This window comes from Girardinichthys multiradiatus, chromosome 1, assembly GCF_021462225.1.
Source record: "Girardinichthys multiradiatus isolate DD_20200921_A chromosome 1, DD_fGirMul_XY1, whole genome shotgun sequence".
Lineage (NCBI taxonomy): Eukaryota > Metazoa > Chordata > Actinopteri > Cyprinodontiformes > Goodeidae > Girardinichthys > Girardinichthys multiradiatus.
The window spans coordinates 3,280,911-3,301,338 of record NC_061794.1 but is presented as its reverse complement, the minus strand read 5'-3'; positions in this window follow the sequence as shown (position 1 = coordinate 3,301,338).

Here is a 20,428-nt window from a genome sequence, read left to right as displayed (position 1 = left end):
TTCAGTTAAATATTCAATTAAACCCCATACAGACTTAAATATACAAGGTAACTTTTGATGGGTAAAAAATTATAACCACCTTACTTTGTATTTACACAAAGTGCCTGCATTTAACATTTAAGCTACAACTAGAAAAGAAAAAAAAAATAGATAAAACCTGAATTCTTACTTCGATCATGGACATTCTATCAATTTTCTTGCCAAATTTTAAAGGTAATTTAGAATCCAAGGTACCTTCAGACCACTCTGCACTCACTTGAATTTAAACTACTGAGTTATTAAATCATAAGTTCGGACTTTGTGAGCACTAAGAGGCCTACACTCCCAAGCAGTTACTAAAAATAATTCAGTTTTAAAACTATTTCTTCTCAAAAATAATAGAGAAAAGGAAAACATTAGATAAACAAATGTTAGTGACAAATAAACCCACATGTATAACAGACAGATTCAACACTCAGACAAACACTTAGATCAACACATGGACAGACATATGCCGGCATTTGGCATTCGTACTTTTCTTTTCACATCATATATGTATTTTGTTCCCCACATTTGTGTGCGTCTGTTATTTGTTACTGTGTGTGCTCGTGTATATGTGTTATATGTGTGTGTGCGCTACGCTTGTGTACGTGTTCGTGCGTGGGTGCTGTGTGTCACACAAGCACACTCTTTTCGTCATACGCTGGTGGAATGCATGATACGGCGTATGTGCATGCAAACACACACACATACACACACACACACACTTACAACCTCAAATTCCATCCCTCAAGCCTGCAGAGTGCCTTTTTCCTTTTTTCTCGAATTCAGTCAAGGTTTTATTCTAGTGTCAACTTCTACCAGAAACTCCTTCCCTATTTAAAGGATGCTTTCATTCTAATCAAAGTGCATAAGGAGTTTTACGTCTATCCCTTCAAGCATGAAAAAAATTCTAGTTATTTTAACCAGTAACACAGCTATACCTATATTTGACTTGGGTATAAATCAACATTTAACCTATACTTGTAGGAACCATAAAACAAATCAAAGCAAAACTTCTCGTCCGCATCAAAAAACCCCTTTTGTTGCTTTAACACAGTAAATGAAACATAGAAAGCATCTTAGGTTATCAGAATCATACAGTTTTAGTCTCTCATCACATGCAACTACCTTGAATTGCCACACTCATACAGATTTCAGTCTGTCATCGCTAACAACTCACATAAATGCAAAACACCAACGTTCAATACATCATTCAGATATTCACCAATTTATCTATCTGCCATACGTTGCGGATCAAGGCCTTTTCATTCATACATCTTATCCACACTTTTTCATCCTTTTTCATGTGCCTGGGGTTCCACTGACTTGATTAATAGTTTGTTGATGGTCTAGCGAGTCAGTTTAAAAATTTTTTATATATGCACACATATTTTTGATTATGATATTATTGACTCCAATCCCTTTGACAGGATCAGTTTAACATTTCTGCAGAACACCAAACTCCACTCACCACAGAGTACTCAAAAACAAAAATTCTGCACTTATCTCAGTTTCACGCTTCAACTCTCCAAGGGGTTGTCCTCGAATGCCCCTAGGAAAAAACCAGTGCATACGCACTTAAATGCAGTTTGTCTTTGCCTTTCAGGCAAATATTATTTAGTGCTTAAAATTTCTGCCTCTCAGGCATTTCAAAGAAGTTTCAACTCATCTCTACTCAGTCCATCGGCTACTTAATTTCAAGGCCAATGCGTGGATTTAACATGCAACCCAAGAAAAATCCACCTAGGTTTTCCAAGGAGACGAAATTTTCCTCTTTGTTTTTGCTCCAGTCGACTGCTGACGGTCCGTCATATTTTTCCCCTTTGCCAAAGGAGGGAAGCCAACTGTCTTTGAGTTTGTTACGGACGCGTAACAAACTTCCCCTTCTTTCCCCTGCTCCAGAGAAGATGACACCAAGTAATCCTGTTTTGTTTTATTTGTATTAGAAATAGCTTGGGCAGGATAGAGTAGGATTTTAGAGCAATTTAGAATTGCCACTTATAGTCCAATGTGTTCTAAGCTGTATGTGCATGCAATGTCTTATTGAAACTTTGACTGCTCTTGGACTCTGAAAACCGTTGTGCTTTGAAGCTGTGTGTGTCTCACTGTGCTTGAACACCTGAGCACAGAATCTGGTGAACTTAAAAGTTGGATGATTAGAGGTTCTCAGAAGCCCTGAAGATGCAGCTAGAACCTGATGGTGGAACATTCATTGTTCCATTGTCTTCACTCTTAGTGTTTTTCCACTGGTTGCTGTCTAAACGTTTTACGACCCTTTGTGTTTCACTGGGCTCCAACTTTGGGGGTTTTATGACTGCAGCTTGGTGGAGGCCATTCCCAAAGCTTCGCCCAGTACCATATTTTCTTCTTTTTTTTTTGCCATAACTTCTGGTTTGACTTTCATAGATACTCAAAGTTGTTTTATCCTGTTTGGTTAGTTATTTTACCCCTTTTGTGTAGAATTTTTGCATGCTTGATTAGGTGAAAATTATTGAATCAGAATAGCGAGGTGTATCAGGACTGTTGATTTAATAAATATTCACATAGATAGGACTGTTGATTTAATAAATATTCACATAGATAAAGAGAAAGCGTTATATATATTGTACACATTGTTGTGTATGTGAAACTTTTGACCAATCAGATGTACCATTTCCATTTACGCAAATTTTTCTGGCACACTGAACTCTAATGTCAACGTGACCTGACAGGATTCAAGATATCATAATTCTTTCCAGCTGGACTGTTTCTATCAACCTACCAGCTTGCTTCAACAATAACAAGCCCATTGGTCTTTCCTCATGCCAAGAACTTTTCCTTATCTAACTTGTTCCCAGACAGGCTTTGCATGCTGCTTGGAGTGGCTGTTTCCTTGTGCCCAGAACAATCTACACAGAATTCATTTTCACATTTGGTAAAAACAATAGTAACACCTTTAATCTACCAAACAAAGCTTTAAGCTTCCACATTGTATACTCCTCAACACTTTTAAACCAAGCAATTTGTTTTTCTTGTTCTTCATGAGGTAGTATAGATCTAATAATTCCATGAAGTTGATTTGCATCGTCAAGCAAACGATACATTGCCAACACTTTGCGTTAAGCTTTTAATTTCTTTTATTACACCTTTAATCTTTTGTAACTTTGCGTGTCGTTATTGGAGCTTTCCCACCTGTCTTGACAATATGTTAGAATCCTCACTTTAACAAGACAAATTTTCTGTTGATAAAACATTGTGCCGCATTTAAACGCTGCAGTTGGCTAAGACGTGGCTGTGTACTGAAAATGTGTCACATCATTACTTACTGTATATTCTGTATTTCTCCATTTAACGGTCTTAAGAAATAACAGACACTTACTTGCATGCCGTGTTTCATATGTCATGCAACGGTACGTCAGTTAGCATTGGACTGTACGGTCGAAAGAATGTTGCTCACCAAGCTCCCCACGCCATGAGAATTAAGGCCTACAAGTGCCATCTCCCATGCACCCAAACTAATACTGCCACCACACCCACGGTGCCTCCCACAATCATACGTTACCACGCACACGCTCAGCCGCCCAGAAAAAAAGACAACCACCAAAAGAAAAGACATGCATAGTATGACTCCTACATTGGTTGTTTGCACACATACCAATCATTTAGTTTTAAAACTAATTTGACCTCATTTTCAAATTCCTCAAAATAAACCTGGGTTCTCAAACATTAATATCCATGCTGAACTGTCATATTATTGCATTTTTTATTGTTTTTAGTTTTAAACCATTTTATTTGCTCCCCTTTTCCCTAATTTGTATATACTTCATTAGTTTCCTTCATTCTTTCATGTTTGCTTGGTGGTTTTAGTTAATGTTTTCTTGCTTATTCAGACAGTTATTGGCCGAAATAAACAAACAAATAAATAAATTAACTTGGAGTTGAATTGTTTTTTTTTTATAAATTCTTATATTTTAAAGGAGAACGCATTGTGAATTTCTTCTATATGTGTATAGAAAAAGTTGTTTTAAGAATGCCAGTGCTCCAATCAGTCTTTCATCTATTGTTCTAACACCACTGCCATATTGGGTTGGTATTCACAGGACAATCCTTGACAGACTGAAAGTTATTTCATTAAAGAAATTACTTAAGCATATTATTGAGCAAATATTTATATTAACATTCACAGTCAGAACATTCACAGTCAGAAGAAAGAACATATTACAGTAGATGGTGGAAGGTTAGGAAATATAAGTGGGGGATAACCAAAAATGAATCAGTTTTACATTTAGCACTGCTGCAAATATTTGGCTCCATAAATTTTAGTTTTGGACAGGAACAAAACATTGCATTTTAATAAACCATGCCTAGCACAAATGGATGATAAGTCTGGTATCTGGCATTCTCCTCCCTGGTTACACCTTAGATCAGTTGTTAGCTCTTGGTAGCAACGCTGTGCCGCTTTCCAACAAGCCCCTAATATTCCCTGCAAGGAATAGAAAGGAAGAGAGGTGGGACCCATCTTGGCATCAGACGTCACAACCGGAGGAGAAGATAAAAACGCATTATCCTGTCCATCATCATGGGAAATATGAGGTCCCTTCTTAACAAAGTTGATGAACTGGTGGCCCTCACCCGGCTTCGTAGAAGCTACAGTGAGTCAAACAGCACTAACTCTGGACACTCACATAAACATGGACAATTTTCATTTACTCTGTGTCAACAGAACCAAGGAGAGTGGTAAAAAGAAAGGAGGGGGGTCTGGCTGTGTTTATTAATGATAGACTACCTTTAGACCAGGAAACAAGGAGGAGCTGAGAGCTGTGCAGAAGGAACTGAGAAGAAAAATCAGGGATGGAAAAAAAACATCTACAGAAAGAAGATGGAGCACCACCAGCTGCGGCAGAACACCATCAGTTGGGTTTGGAAGAGTCTGAAAGCAATTTTTGGTCACAAACCAAACTCCTATGCTGAAGGAGATTTGGGGTGGGTGAATCAGTTCAATAAAAAATAAAAAAATATTTCTCCATCTGCAGCCATCTTAGCTTCTGTCCATCGAAGCCCCACCAAAATAGCAGAGAGGATACGTTTTGGCCCAATTACACTGCCGGACTTTTGGAAGAGCCAATCCAGCAAGGTCCTTACTCTTTTGCAAAATAGTTTTACGCAACCTAGGGTGTTTCTTTGCCCACAAGAACTGAGACTGAGTTATCAAGTCATCTGGAAATATTTTTGGGTAAGAATACAAGGTCAGGCCTGACCTTTCCCCTATCCAGGACTTATACAGGTCTAGGGTCAGGATAAGGGCAGCTAAACTCCCCACACACAAACTTTGTAGGCTTTTACCTTCAGGTGGCACTACAGAGCACTGTCTGCTAAAATCAGCCGCCACAGAGATAGTTTCTTTCCCCAGGCTCTTTCTCTGATGAACACTTGACAGTCAGAGTTCCAGAACAACACTATGCATACATGCACTGATCTCACTTAATATTTCATTGTAAAGTCAATTGTGTATATATGTACATTTAAAAAGATATTCTTTATTATTGAGAGCAAAGTGTACCGAAGTCAAATTCCGTATTTGTCTGTACCAACTTGGCAAAAAAGTTGATTCTGATTCTGATACTGGAATACATCGAAAGAGATGTATTCCAGAGCATTGACCAGGATCGGAGACCCAGAGCAAGCTAGATGAGCAAAGGACTGAAATTGTTCAGAATTAGCTCAGAAAAATTCCTGGATGTCTGAACCCAGCCAATGGAGCTTTAAAGGGCAGACTAGCAAGAGATTGAGTGGCAGCCAAAAGTTTGATTGGAAGAAGCTTGCTCTTGCCTAAATTGAGTTTATAACCTAACATATCCCAGTATTCCCTTAACAGTAAAAGGGTAATAGGCATAGAGAAATCGGGATCAGTGACAGAGCTTGCGTACAAGATACCCTGTGGGGTGTGGCGCGTGGTGTAGTGGTAGAGCGCATGACACATATATGGAGGCTTCAGTCCTCAACACAACTGTCCCTGGTTTAATTTCTGACCCCGGTGACCTATGCTGCATGTCTTCCCCTTTTCTTCACCGCACTTTCTGCCTGACTACTTTCAAATAAAAAATGATGGCCAAGAAAAGATACTCTGTGTTCAGTGTTACCCCTGACAATCCCACGCACTGGACAAGATCTTAGAGCAGATGCGAGGGGTTTGATAGCGACAGCAAAAAGGAGTGGAGAATGAGGGCATCCTTGCTGAGTGCAGCACTCGAAAGGGAAATATACGGAATGATCATTATTAGTATGCACTCGAGCAAGGGGGAATGAGTACAGCTTGATCCAAGTGTTACATTTTTGCGCAATACCAGAGTACTGCAGGCTAAAGAACAGAAAAGAGCCATTCCACTTGATCCAAGATTTTCTCAGCATCCATAGAGATCACTAACTTTGGTAGACTAGCTGAGCTGGTGGAATAAAGGATGTCAAACAGACATCAGACATTGTGGAATGAGCGTTGGTTCTTGATAGAACCAGGCTGGTCAGGTTAAAACTATGTTAGGATGGCTAGCAAAATCTTTTGCTAGAACCTTAACATCTGCTCTGAGGAGTGAAATTGGGTGATAACTACTGCACGGGTGGCCTGTCGCAATGAAAGTGGTAAAGTACCAGAAGAGAAAGATCCGTTGAACTTATCAAATATGAGAAGAGCAAGTTTAGGCGCAAAGGTGCAATAGAATTCCATGAGAAATCCATCAGGAATGGGACATTTGCCCTTTTGCATGAATTGTAAAGCTGTTGGTATTTCGTTGAGAGTGAGGGGTGTTTCTAAGCCTCCAACACTTTCAGAATTAATGTGAGGTAGATTGATTTTGTCAAAGACACTTCTGAAGTGAGATTCAGAAAAACATTCTGAGTAGTATAGGGAGGAATATATATATTTTTAATTTATCATTAAGGGCTTGCTGGTCATAACACCTGCAAGCCATTAATGCTTAGAGGAATGTTTGGAGAAGGCACCAGATATATTTGAACTTCAGCATTCTGTTGGGCAGTGGCTGAAGGCCAGATCTATTGGGCAAACGCTTTGCTTGGTTTGTTCCCAAATTTGTAATAACTACTAAGTGACCTAGTCAACTGTTCCACTGCAGTATTGGACAAGATATCAAACTCAACTTCCTTTAACAGTTACTACTTAATTAGGTCTGAGTAGGGGGAATCAGCACATCTAGCTTGCAGGTCAGAGATGGCAGCAGATAGAGTAAGACTGGAATGTAAAGCTCTTGTCTGCAAAAAGGCAGAATATACTATCCACCCACCATACAAAAAGGCCTTACGTGTCTCCCATACAAAAAGAAAATTGTTGACTTATAGAAGATATGCAGCATCTTGCTGCAAACAGCAAAGGACCTAAGCTTCCTCAAGAAGTACAGTCTGCTCTGTCCCTTCTTGTAGATGGCTTCACAGTTGCATCTCCACTCTAGTCTCTTATCCAGGTGAACACCAAGGTATTTATACTCCTCCACCACCTCCACTGCTTCTCCCATGATAAAAATAGTTGTTGACTTATTCCTGTTTCTCTTAAAATCTACAACAATCTAGTAACGTTCAAAATGAGATGATTGTTTCCACACCATGCCACAAAGCGGTCCACCACCTTCCTGTACTCAGCTTCTTGTCCATCTCTGATTCACCCCACGACTGCAGAATCATCCGAGTATTTCTGCAGATGACAGGAGTCTGTCTTGTACTGGAAGTCTGAGGTGTACAGAGTGAAAAGGAATGGTGAGAGCACAGTCCCCTGTGGTGCTCCTGTGCTGCTGACTACCTGGTTAGACTCACAACCCTTCAGTCTCACAAACTGTGGTCTTTTTGGCAGGTAGTCTTTGATCCAGGAGATTGTTGAGGCCTCCACCTGAGTCTTCTGGAGTTTCTGACAAAACAAATCAGGTTAAACTGAGTTAAATGCACTGGAGACATCAAATAACATGATCCTCTCGGTGCTACCGGCTTTGTCCAGATGACAGTGGGTTTGTTGAAGCAGATGTATGATGGCATCTTCAACTCAAACTCCACAGCAATAAGCAAACTGAAGGGAGTCCTGATGGTTTACTGTTTGCTTACTCAGGTGGGCCAACAGGGGTCTCTCCAGGACCTTCATGATGTGGGATGTCAGGGCAACAGGTGTATAGTCATTGAAAACAGTAACAGGATAACATAAGTAGCTTACGTCTTACTGTAGGATAATAGTAAATTCAGTCCTTACGCATATCCTGATCCTCTACAAACTTTCTGATCCGATCGGGCAACATGATGCGCAGTCTGGCCAGGTAGAGCAGCACTGGCTTGTAACCCAGTTTGTAAAGTTCTGTCATGATTCATGCTGGCACCATGCTTTGCTTATATTTGTTTTTTCACCATGCCTGCCTCTGCAGTAATAACTCAGATCAATTTCAGCTGCGCCTCACCTAATCACCTCCCAGTCACACCTGTCATCGACATTGCCTCTTGACCTTGGATATTTCCCTTTTTACCTTGCCCATGACGGATCTTTTCTGCAAATCTGATAACTGGAAAATGACCCTCGCTCTCCTTTCTGACCTGGGATCGTTGCCTGAACTGTTAGTTTTCTTAAAGTTACTGTCAGGTTTAAACAACCTACAATACTTATAACAACACAAAAAGAAGAGAGAGACAAATAATTAGTTATTTTAGGAGAAACGGTCAAGATGTGTTCAGTTACAAATCTCACACCGTTCTGAACAGCATCTGCCCGCACCTCTCTTTTTATTATCTTTGGGGGTCCCTATTTACAAAAACTTTGTTCTCTAAAGGATGGGAAACAACAGCTGCATCGTAAACAGGTCATAAACTCCTTTATCTTTTAACAACACACTTCCACAGTCTCTCCATCTTCCAGGATCATTGCATCTTCTGGTTAGCGCAATCAGCCTTCATCTTTTATGACCTCCTCAACTGGACTGCTTCCTCCTAGCAAGCTCAGCTCCATTTATGATCTTTGCCTGCAGACAACTCATCACATTTTTTACTCACACACATCATGAAAGATTATACAATCAAATAGCCAAGTTAAAGAATAGGAGAAAATATAAGACAAATCTTTATTCAATTATTCCAACATTTCCCCCCTGTTTGTCTTATATCTGCTCATATTCCCATATCACTTAAACAGCCACTTCTCTTAGATTTTTAACTATAAGATTATTTTCATGAGTACAAAGACAATTATACTCAGAGATACTTACTGACATTTAAATCACAGAATCATATAGAGATGGATCTGGATACAGGTCAGAAAAGTGGTCAGTCACATCCTCATCTTCGTCATCCTGATGTTTAAATAACGGATAGAGTTGGGTAACTCTGTCTTCCACAGGAGAAATAACTGTGGTGATGAAACGGTAAACAGAGAACGAAGACAGGGAATACAACAACATCCACACAATGTCAAAAATTGCAGCAAACACTGCAAAGAAAATTATTTCTGATGATACTAAAATTTTATACTTCCCAAACACATCCAGCCAGGAGTCCCACATTGAGGTGTCTACTCCAGAATGTTCCTTCATTTTGCCATTTAGAGATCTCAAACCTTCTATGGCTTTCATTTGGCTGCCATCAGTCAGCACCAGGTGTGAATGTGCAATGTGAATGTGCAACATTTTTCTCCGAAAATAGCACAAACTTCTCCTTTTTCAGCTAACAACATGTCCAAAGCCATTCTATTCTGGAATGCCATCAGGGACGTTGAAGCCAATTGGTCATGGACAGTTTCAAACCCGCTTTGTTTCCAATTTCCTAGTTTTTGAACAACGTAGTGAATATAGTTGATCATGTCTACGTTTTTGTTCCTCATACACCACTTACAGATACTTGATTCAAATCTTGCAGCTACTTGATCAGTTAATTTATCTTCATCTATAGCATCTATGTACGTAGAGTCTCCCTCAGTCTGCCAAGCTACTTCTCTGCACTTTCTATCACGCCAATCATGTGGTTTACACTAGATAGTCCATCTGTTACTTCATCTACTAACATAGGATATACTGAAACTGGTAATAAAGTAATTAGAGCACAGAGTCTTGTTACATTTGAAGGTGATCAATCAAACAACCTGTCGTCATCACACCACCACCAAATGTCTCCTCTAGAGACTGGTTTAAAACACTTATTTACTTTTACAATTGCAATACACCATACTGCAATGAGATTTCCCAATTTATTACCTCTCTCTGTCATATTTATACATGTGTAGTTTCCAGTGGTGACCCGTTTATGGAATACTGATTTATCCTTATCTGCTGTAGTTACAGGAAAAACAGAATCCCAGTGCTGACACATTTCATTAAATTAGTTTAATTCATTACTTCCATCACACAGGGTTGTGGTATCACAGCTGGAATTATTTGTAACAAAGCCTGGGACCCATACACACAACACAATCTCTTTTAGTCATGTTAGCCGCTTGCTTCTACCATCAATAACCAGTTATTATTTGTTCCTGATACTCCAGTAATAACCTGGAAATTAGTCATCTGTGGTTAAGTTTACTAACATAATTTTCACTCTCTTCGATTTGTTACCTGGATTGCATTATGAGCTTTATGGAACTTAAACAACTTCTTTTAATTGACTAGCATAAGCAGTGGTGCCCCACTCTGGTGTCCAATTGTTCCCTTCATCAGCTACCATCATGGACCATGAGGTGTCTCTTCTGTCATTAGTTAAGTACCATTTATAACTTCTATAATCCTGCCCTTTCCTTCCTCGTTTGGTCAAGCTAATGAGTAGGATCAGCACCACAGCTATGGGTTTAGATTTCACGCACACTTGAATGCCATAAGTATAAGAAGTTTGTTTAGTACACCTAGTTAGGTTACCTTGCCTTCCTTGGTTTAGCGCTACTTGTTTCATATGACTCATAGCAGGTGTTATTACATCCTGATTCATCTTGACTGGTTCCCAGAAGTACCAGAAAAATAAAAAACTCAATATGAGAAAAAAATATAAATACCCAGCACCGGAAAGCATTGTTCATCCCTCTAAAAGTCATTTTGGCAGAAAGTTTGACTCCTCTAAGTAGTTCCAGTGTCTTAATTTTCTTCACTGACTTTCGGGTCTCTCCAGCCTCTAAATGTCTGGGTCCACCCTATTATCAGTCTGTAAATCACTTCCCCTGATGGAGCTTTCAACCGAAATGACCTTTTTACAATGTATAAGGTGAATCCAGGTTGATCTCTCAGCTATTTTTACTGCCGTGGCAGTGGTTAATAATGCCTAATATGGGTCTTCCCACTTAGGTGAAATACCAATGTTTCTTTTTACACTCCTAAATTAACACCCAGTCTCCTGGTTCCACTAGTTGGTTTTCCTGCTGGGAATTAGAACATTCCTCATTAGTTTGATTTTGTTTCTGTTGTTTTTCTAACATACTCCTCATATAATCAGCTAGGTTAGCTTCTTCATCTAACTCCCACTTATCTTTTAAACTGTGGTATTCTGTATGGTCTTCCAAATAACGTTTCATAGGGTGTTAGCCCTGAGGTACTTGTAATGTTTAGTTGGAAATAGTTCTATCCATTTAGTAAATACATCTATAATGACTAAACAGAACTTTTTCCCTTCACTGTGGTTTAGCTCAATAAAATCCATATGAATTGTTTGTAAAGGGTGTCTTAGTTTTGAAAATTGTCCCCTTCGTGGTCTTAAATTTCCTTGAGGATTGTGTCTTGCACATGTTAAACATGTTTTACAAAAGATTTTTTAATAAGAATTAAGAATTAAATCCATGTGTTATATAATATTAATATATCTGTCCTACTATTCCCCCCTGTTGAGACATGTGAAACACAATGGCTCAATATTGCTGCCCATTTATATAGGTTCTTTGGTAGGACAGGTTTATTATCTGGTCAAATATAGTTTTCATCTTTTAATGCAGCTCCATGTTTTTTCCACATTCCTATCTCCTTTAGTGGGCTTTGTTGTTGCATTTCTTTTAACACTATATATTGTCTATATTATGTTGTTTTTCCATTACTAATATTTTGATTTGTCCAGCTGCAGCCTTTCTTGCTGTCTTATCTGCAAATAGTTTGCAGACCTCAGTTAGCGCAATTAACTCTGCAGCCTGTGCAGAATAATGTGAAGGTAATTGTTTTGCTTTTAACACTATCTCTTGTCACCAACGCATATCCTGTTTGTGTCTTCCCTCTCTCATCTTTTTTGGAGAAATCATTCACATAAACTATTTCATGATCCTGCAAATCACTTCTAGTTTTTTTTGCTTCTTTTTCTACTTATTCTGCAGTAATAATGCTGAAACTGCATGGGGAACTCTTAAGGTTAAAGGGTGAAATAACACTATTGCAGCACTAACTTCAACTATCATTTTAGGCTGCAATTACAGCTCTCACACAATATGGTTGCGCACACACAACACTGTCTAATTTTGAAAAAAAATAGGCTATTATTTTCATTTAATCTCCATGTTGTTGAACCAGAACTAAAGTCATAAAATGTCCCTTGCAATCTACCATCTGAACAAACGGTTTACTATAATCTGGTAATGCTAAAGCAATACTGGAAACTAGAACTTGTTTTATGTTGGTAAATGCTTCTTCAGCTTCTACTCTCCATTTCAGTTCAGACGTCATTTTCAGCTCTTCCTACTATTTCTGCATAATTTGGCACCCAGTTTCTACAATAATTAGTTAGTCCAAGGGAGGATATCATTTGCTTTTTTGTTACCGGTTTTGGATCTTGTAATATTGCAGTCTTTCTTTCTTCTACAATTGTGCGTCCCCCTGCGCTAAGATTGTGGCTTAGGTATTTAACCTCATTTTTACACAACTGAAGTTTCTTTTTACTGACTTTGTGTCCCTCTTCTGCTAAATGTTTTAATAATGCTATTGTGTCATTTTTACAGGTCTCCTCATCAGGAGAGGCTAATAACACATCATCAACATATAGTAAAACCTGACTTCCTCCTGGAGGGTCAAACGTGGCCATACTTGCACTCATCACCTGAGAGTATACAGTTGGACTTTCACAGTAACCCTGAGGTAGTCTGGTGTAAGTATATCTTTGTCCCTCAAAAGTAAATGCAAACCAGAACTGCCTATCTTTCCTGTTGATGGAGCTTGTTTTTTAACTGGAAAAATGGGGGTGTTACATGGTGAGTCCTCACATTTCATTATCACCCCTGCACTGGTTTTATTCCTTCACGAGCATCATATTTCAAAGGGTACTGTTTTATACAGGGCCTGTATTCTGTTTTTGCTCTAATCTGAAAGGGTAATGCTCCTTTTACTAAACCCACATCAGTAGGGTCTGTTGACCATAACTTATCACGGACTTCAGTCAAGAACTGTTCCTCCTGTTCAGTAAGGAATATTTCTCATTGTTGCTTTGTATGCAAATGTATCCCTTCCTGCACTGTCACTGTCCAAAATAATGGATTTCTAGTCAATCCTGTGGATGCACTAGTTTCTGTATTCATTATTGTTGCAAACTGGTCTGTGGCATCTTTTCCCCTCTGCACTATTCTTCCCATATCCTGCCACTTGAGTTCTTTATCCTTGAATAAAGATATGTGTGGAGGTGTCCACATTTTGCAGAGCTTCCTAGTGTCTTCCTCTAACACTACTTCAGCAACTGACGTACTCTTCCCATCTGTATAAACATAAGTTGCCATGACTTTGGTAGGAGTGACTTTAGTTAATGCTTCTTCATAAGTTTTATCTGGTCCAGGAGTATTTTTTATAACACATGGTAATATGTAGATCATCTGGTGTCATCTGATCTTGTAGTAATGACATTTCTTCCTTCTGTTAATAAAGCTGTCCCTACATCTAGGGGTGGCTTATTCAGAACATCCAGTTAATAGTGGTAATAAGGTGGTCTTACTCCTTTTAACATCAACACCCTGAGGTGTATTGTCTGTAATTTCCTCTGCTCACTCCTCCTCTCTGACACCTGCGGTTTTGTCCTCTAAATCTTCCTCTTCCTCTGTTGCTTTGATAATAAATCTGCTCTTCTTGCTGGAAAAAGATGTTGACTATCTTTTTGTTTTGTTTTTCATCCTTCATTACTTTTCTGCATGGAGGGCATGATTTACATAGTCTTCTAGATTTGCTGTGGGGAACCCTATAAAATGCCTATATTCTTCAAAGGCTTCTTCCTCTTTTTATTTCACTCTGGCTATTTCTGCGTAGTCAGCTCTGCGTCTGTATCTAACTGTAAGCCTATCGATTAATCCCCTCACTCTGTTTGTTCTGCTGTTAAAAAAGTAAAATATTTTCTAAGGTTACACAGAAAAACCGTGTCATGCCATGAACCTCCATAACAAACTGTATCAACAGCCTCCAGCGTCTCAAAACAATAATAAAAAAAACTACAAATAAAACATACATGAGGTACAGCCATGGTGGGGATGGATTTATTCACCAAAGGGACTCATTGTAGCCCTCTGACCTTTTCTGCTTTCCACAAAAACATCCATTCTTGTCTGCTGCATCACATCTCTCTCTTTTAGTTACTTTTAAGCAATAATCTACATCATCATAACCTTCTTTGTCCATTTTTCTTAAATCACGTTTACTTTTAATGTACTTTTAATTATTGCATCCTATAGATTGACAATTTTTTTAGAGTTTAATCGACCATCATAATGATATGTGGTTATCCATTTATCTAAATATTTAAATTTGATCCTGTGCTTCCATAAATGTCCAATCTTTACATTATTATTCATTTTAGTGTATTTTACTCACCCCTTTTCCCATTTTTTTTATTTAAATTTGGTCCAGCATATAAATACCTAAATGCTGGATTATTCTGCTCAGTGACAGAAAAATCTCCTTTCGTGGTTTTTCGTGGTAATTCTCACTTCAACTCTTTCGAGTGGAGAATTCTTGCCTTTGCATCCACAAAAGTTAGTCACTTTCAATCCCACTGCTTTGGTATGAGGCAAAACCTAGTGGTTTAAATCCTCCATTTATTCCTCACATGCACATATTTAAATGCGGAATTTTCAGTATTACTCCTTAATACTTTAACCAGGACTCTGCCATCCCCATTTTTAAATACGGAATTTTCAGTATTACTTCTTAATACTTCTCAGGACTCCGCCGTCCTTTAAACACGGAATTTTCAGTATTTCACCTTAATACTTTAAGCAGGACTCCGGCGCACTGCTGTTACCTGTTAGGGCCTAGGATTCACAGTGTTTTTTTATTTCACACAATGACCCCCAGTCATTCGTCACACTTTTTTAAATCCTGATTCACTCACCACTTTGTCTTCTCCTCTCTCTCAGAGTTCCGTCAGCCGTCAGATCCCAGCGGGCGGGCCGAAATCCAGTCCCAGAAAGGGTCTGTGTGTCTCCCTGTTGAAGACAGCCGTGCGCACGGTCTTTTCCTGGAGTCTACCGACCTGCTGGAATCCTCAGGCGTAGTTGGAATCCGGCTCTCGAAGGACCAAATTAATGTCAGGTTTAAACAACCTACAATACTTATAACAACACAAAAAGAAGAGAGAGACAAAGAATTAGTTATTTTACTCGCAGCGAGGAGAAACGGTCAAGATGTGTTCAGTTACAAATCTCACACTGTTCTGAACAGCATCTGCCTGCACCTCTCTTTTTATTATCTTTGGGGGTCCCTATTTACAAAAACATTGTTCTCTAAAGGATGGGAAACAACAGCTGCATCGTAAACAGGTCATAAACTCCTTTATCTTTTAACAACACACTTCCACAGTCTCTCCATCTTCCAGGATCATTGCATCTTCTGGTTAGCGCAATCAGCCTTCATCTTTTATGACCTCCTCAACTGGACTGCTTCCTCCTAGCAAGCTCAGCTCCATTTATGATCTTTGTCTGCAGACAACTCATCAAATTTTTTTACTCACACACATCATGAAAGATTATATAATCAAATAGCCAAGTTAAAGAATAGGAGAAAATATAAGACAAATCTTTATTCAATTATTCCAACAGTTACCTATGTCTCTTTAGAGTAACATAGAAAGAAAATATGTAATATGTATGGTTATTAAATGCCTTATTAGAAGTTTTATTGCTGCATGCACACTAGATGAAACCTCATTTAGTGTGCTGCATGCACACTAGATGAGGTTTCATCACACCCACTGACCACACTGCTCAATCTAGTTAAAGCCACTCTAGGCTGAGACATAAATTTATTGATACACTGAGGTTTGTGCCCGGCCTAATGTAACAAGGTGGAGCCTAGAGTTTATAATGTGTGTTTCTTGGTTCAGGGTTCCACCTTCTTCATTTACGAGTGGAGTAGGATTGGGCCTGGTATCGTGGCTGTACTATTTTTCAGCTTTTCTACATAAAATATCTGAAATTTAATTACAGAGTTGTAGCATGTCATTTATAGTTTAAAGGCCAAATTGAATATCTTGTGCCTGGAAAAAAGGACTCGAGTAGCCAAAGCGGAACGGTTACAGAACCCTTGAGGATGAGTATTACCTTTTCTGTCTGTATGTGAATGACCATTGCCTGATTGCTGACATTGTTTTCTGATTGTGGATTAAACCTGAATGAAAAGTTTGTGTCTGTGTCACCAATGACATCAAATCTCTCTGACTGAAGAGGAGCAGTTGTTGCATTCAGTAACCTGACTCTCACGCCCCACGTGACCAATTAGGGTCTGTGTGCTCCCTCTGCTTTGCCTACTCTGACGTCACTGAACTCACCACTGTTCAATTCACCTTAAAGCAGCTCAGGTGGGTTGGACTAATCATTTGGCACATTCTGCAATTCCAAGCCAACACAGTCACTAACCTTTTATCTCATCCCACACAGTTTTAAGTGACGAACCTATTCCCGAGTTTCCTGTCTGAGGAGGTTTCAATAAAATATTTTATTGTATCTTTCACTCCTGTGTTGTGGCTGAGTATGTGGGTTCTCAGTGTGATTCACAAGTTCAGCCATGGAACACTGATATGCCGCACGCATTTTCGGTCACCACTGGGCTATAATCCTCGAAGAGACAAATCCCGTGTCTCTGGTAGGACAATACTCATTTATTTGCTAGCCTCACAAATCACCAGATCGTTCACCTGAAAACATTGGAAATGTATAATTACAGGCTGAAGTCTGGCATCTGGAACTGGCTTAGAACCAGATAGTCGGACAGAAGTGGAGATGAAGGACCTGCTGTAGTGCTCCTTCCTGCACTGAGGGTGTCTCAGTCGGCCACTGAAGGAGCTGCTCAGCTCCTCTACAGTCCGGTGCAGTGGGTGAGAGGTTATGTCCATGATGGATGTGAGCTTGGCTAACATCCTCTTCTCACCCACCACCTCCACAGAGTCAAGTGGGAAGCCCAGGACAGAGCTGGCCTTCCTTACGAGCTAGTTCAGTCTCTTCCTGTCCTGCTCTGCGGTGCCAGGGGCCTAGCAGACAACAGTGTACAGTACGGCAGAGGCTACAACAGAGTCATAAAAAGTGCTGAGCAAAGGCCTGCATACTCCGAATGACGTCAGTCTCTTCAGAATGTGGAGGCGACTCTGGCCCTTCTTGTACAGGGCGTTGGTGTAATAGGACCAGTCCAGTCTATTTTTAAGACTACTTGTTGTCCTCATAAATTTGATGCCATTGAAAAGATGTTGTGTTTGAAATTGTTTCTTATTTGGAGTTGTAGGATGGGTACTTTTGATTCTTTCAGACAGGTGGTTTCTTCAAATAGCTGTTGTAGATGCTGATGTCTATGGACAGGAAGGATTATCTGTAGCGGTCTGTCTTACAGCAGATCTAAAGAAGCCTCTGACTGAAGACACTCTGTTGTTATACGATAGACTCATGAAGAGGATGCTCAGGGTTCTCCATAATGTTCTTCATTTTATGAAGAATCATTCTTTGCATAAAGATCTCCAGAGGTTCCAGAGAAGTCACCAGAAAAGAGCCGGCCTTCTTTATTAGTATGTTGAGCTATTTTAAGTCCGTGGCTCTGATGCTGCTACCCTAGCAGATGATGGCAGAAGAGATCACACTCTACACAACAGAATTATAGAAGACATGCAGCATTTTGCTGCAAATACTAAAGGTCCTAAGCTTCCTCCAGAAGTACAGTCTGCTCTGTCCCTTCTTGTAGGCGGCTTCACAGTTGTATCTCCACTACACTCCACTGTTGTCCAGGAGAACAACCAGGTATTTATACTCCGCTACCTCCACTTCTTCTTCCATGATGAAAATAATGTTTGACCCATTCTTGTTTCTCTTAAAATCTATAATCATCTCCTTTGTTTTATTCACGTTCAAGAGGAGATGATTGTTTCTACAACATACCACATAGCGCTCCACCAGCTTCCTTTACTCAGCTTCTTGTCAATCTCTGATACATCCTACGACTACAGGATCATCTGAGTATTTCTGCAGATGACAGGAGTCTGTCTTGTACAGGAGGTCTGAGGTGTATAGAGTAAAAAGGGATGGTGAGGGAGTACAGTCCCCTGTGGTGCTCCTGTGCTGCTGACTACCTGGTTAGACACACAACCATTCAGTCTCACAAACTACGGTCTGTTTGTCAGGTAGTCTTTGGTCCTGGAAATTGTTAAGGCCTCCACATGAGTCATCTCGAGTTTCTGACAAAGCAAATCAGGTTAGAATGTGTTAAATGCACTGGAGAAATCAAAGAACACAATCCTCACAGTGCTGCTGGCTTTGTCTACAACTACATAACATTTCATGGCAATGTCTGAATCATGGAAAATGAGCTAGGTACTGCAGTCTGCTGACCTGTGACATTTGATGTGTTGCAAAGTGGGGTAAATGGTTACTCATAGAAACCCATAGATGTCTGCCTTGCAGTTTGCAGGAATGCATCGATGGAAAGCTTTATTTCTTTTTAGTCAGATGCTTCTTGCTCAAACAGTGTAATTTAATACATCATATTGACCGTTATGTGTGACAAAAAAGGCAAAATAGACTGAGAATTGCCTTCAACTGGCCCAGCTCCCCAGTAGTAGTCATAACTGAGTCTCCTCTTATTTTTAGTAGTTCCATGATAATCTACATAATGTCAAAAACAAATAGCCACTTCCACTTATCTCATCTGCCTTTGAACCCATCCATGGGGCAACTGTTTTCACTAAACTTGATCTTCGCGGTGCCTATCATTTGGTCTTCATACACCAGGTAGATGAGTGGAAGACAGCCTTCAGAACCCGCCTGGGTCATTTTGAGTACCTCGTCATGCCATTTGGACTCATTAATGTACCAGCCATCTTCCAAGCTTTGGTAAACGGTGTCCTTCATGATAATTAACCTCTTTGTATTTGTTTACCTAGATGACATCATGATCTACTCCAAGACCCTCGCCAACCACAAGAAACATGTCCACCAAGTTCGCCAACGCTTCCTTTAAAACGTGTTATATGTCAAAGCTGATAAGTATGAGTTTCATCAACTATCACTTACATTCCTGGGTTTCATCTTTGAGGGCGGACAGCTTCATGTTGACCCAAGGCAGTAATAAACTGGCTCACACCACAGAAAGGTAAACAGCTACAAACATACTTGGGCTTTACAAACTTTTACCGCATTCATAAAAAACTAGTCAAATCGCAGTACCTCTCACCTCCTCAAGGTTCTTTTACCTTGTAAACTACAGGATATTTGCATAGATGGAGCCCTATGTTTAGGCTACATTAACTGGTTAAATAGTTAAAGACCACCTTATTATTGAGATGACCTGTCCAGTATCTCTTTTTCAGGGGTTGCACAGTGGTGCATATTTACTAAAAAGACTGTGTAGTTTTGTTATAATTGATTAATTTGTTAATAATTAGCCTAATTTTACAGGCTTCTTAAATTGCAAAGTTGCAGACCATATTTTCCATGTAAAAACTACCGCAATAAATACAAACAAGCAATCAGTGTTTAAAAAAACTGTTGTCTTAAAACTGAATGAAAACCTTACACTTTTTACACTTTTCTGTAATGAGGCTATCAAATTGTTCCACGCTGTTTCGAGGAGCTTCTTCTTTTGTGTGTCACCTGATGTCTGTCTGCATGTGGGTTTACTGGACTTCCTCCAAGCTGTCACCTCCCTCTGCCATTTTAGAAGCACCACCTGTCATATACAAGACGATTTCAATGTCTAATCAGGGCCATTCACTTTCCCGCAATGACTCATGCTGAAAAATCATAGTTGCAGATCCCTCTTTTCAATACCAACTGTGGATTTTCATAGAGCTCCACAAGCTCATTACCAGAGCTTGAGTGCAAGCTGGGAAATCAGCAGCCTGGGTCAAAGCACTTTGAGCAAAGAAGGGAGCTCTTTGTTGCTCTCCCTCTCTCTGGATTTTAGTGTGGGTGCTCTCAAGGTTAGGAGATTAGCATACAACATCAGATGTGGGTATTCAGTGGCATCCGAGAGGCTGCTGAGGTCTCAGCTCA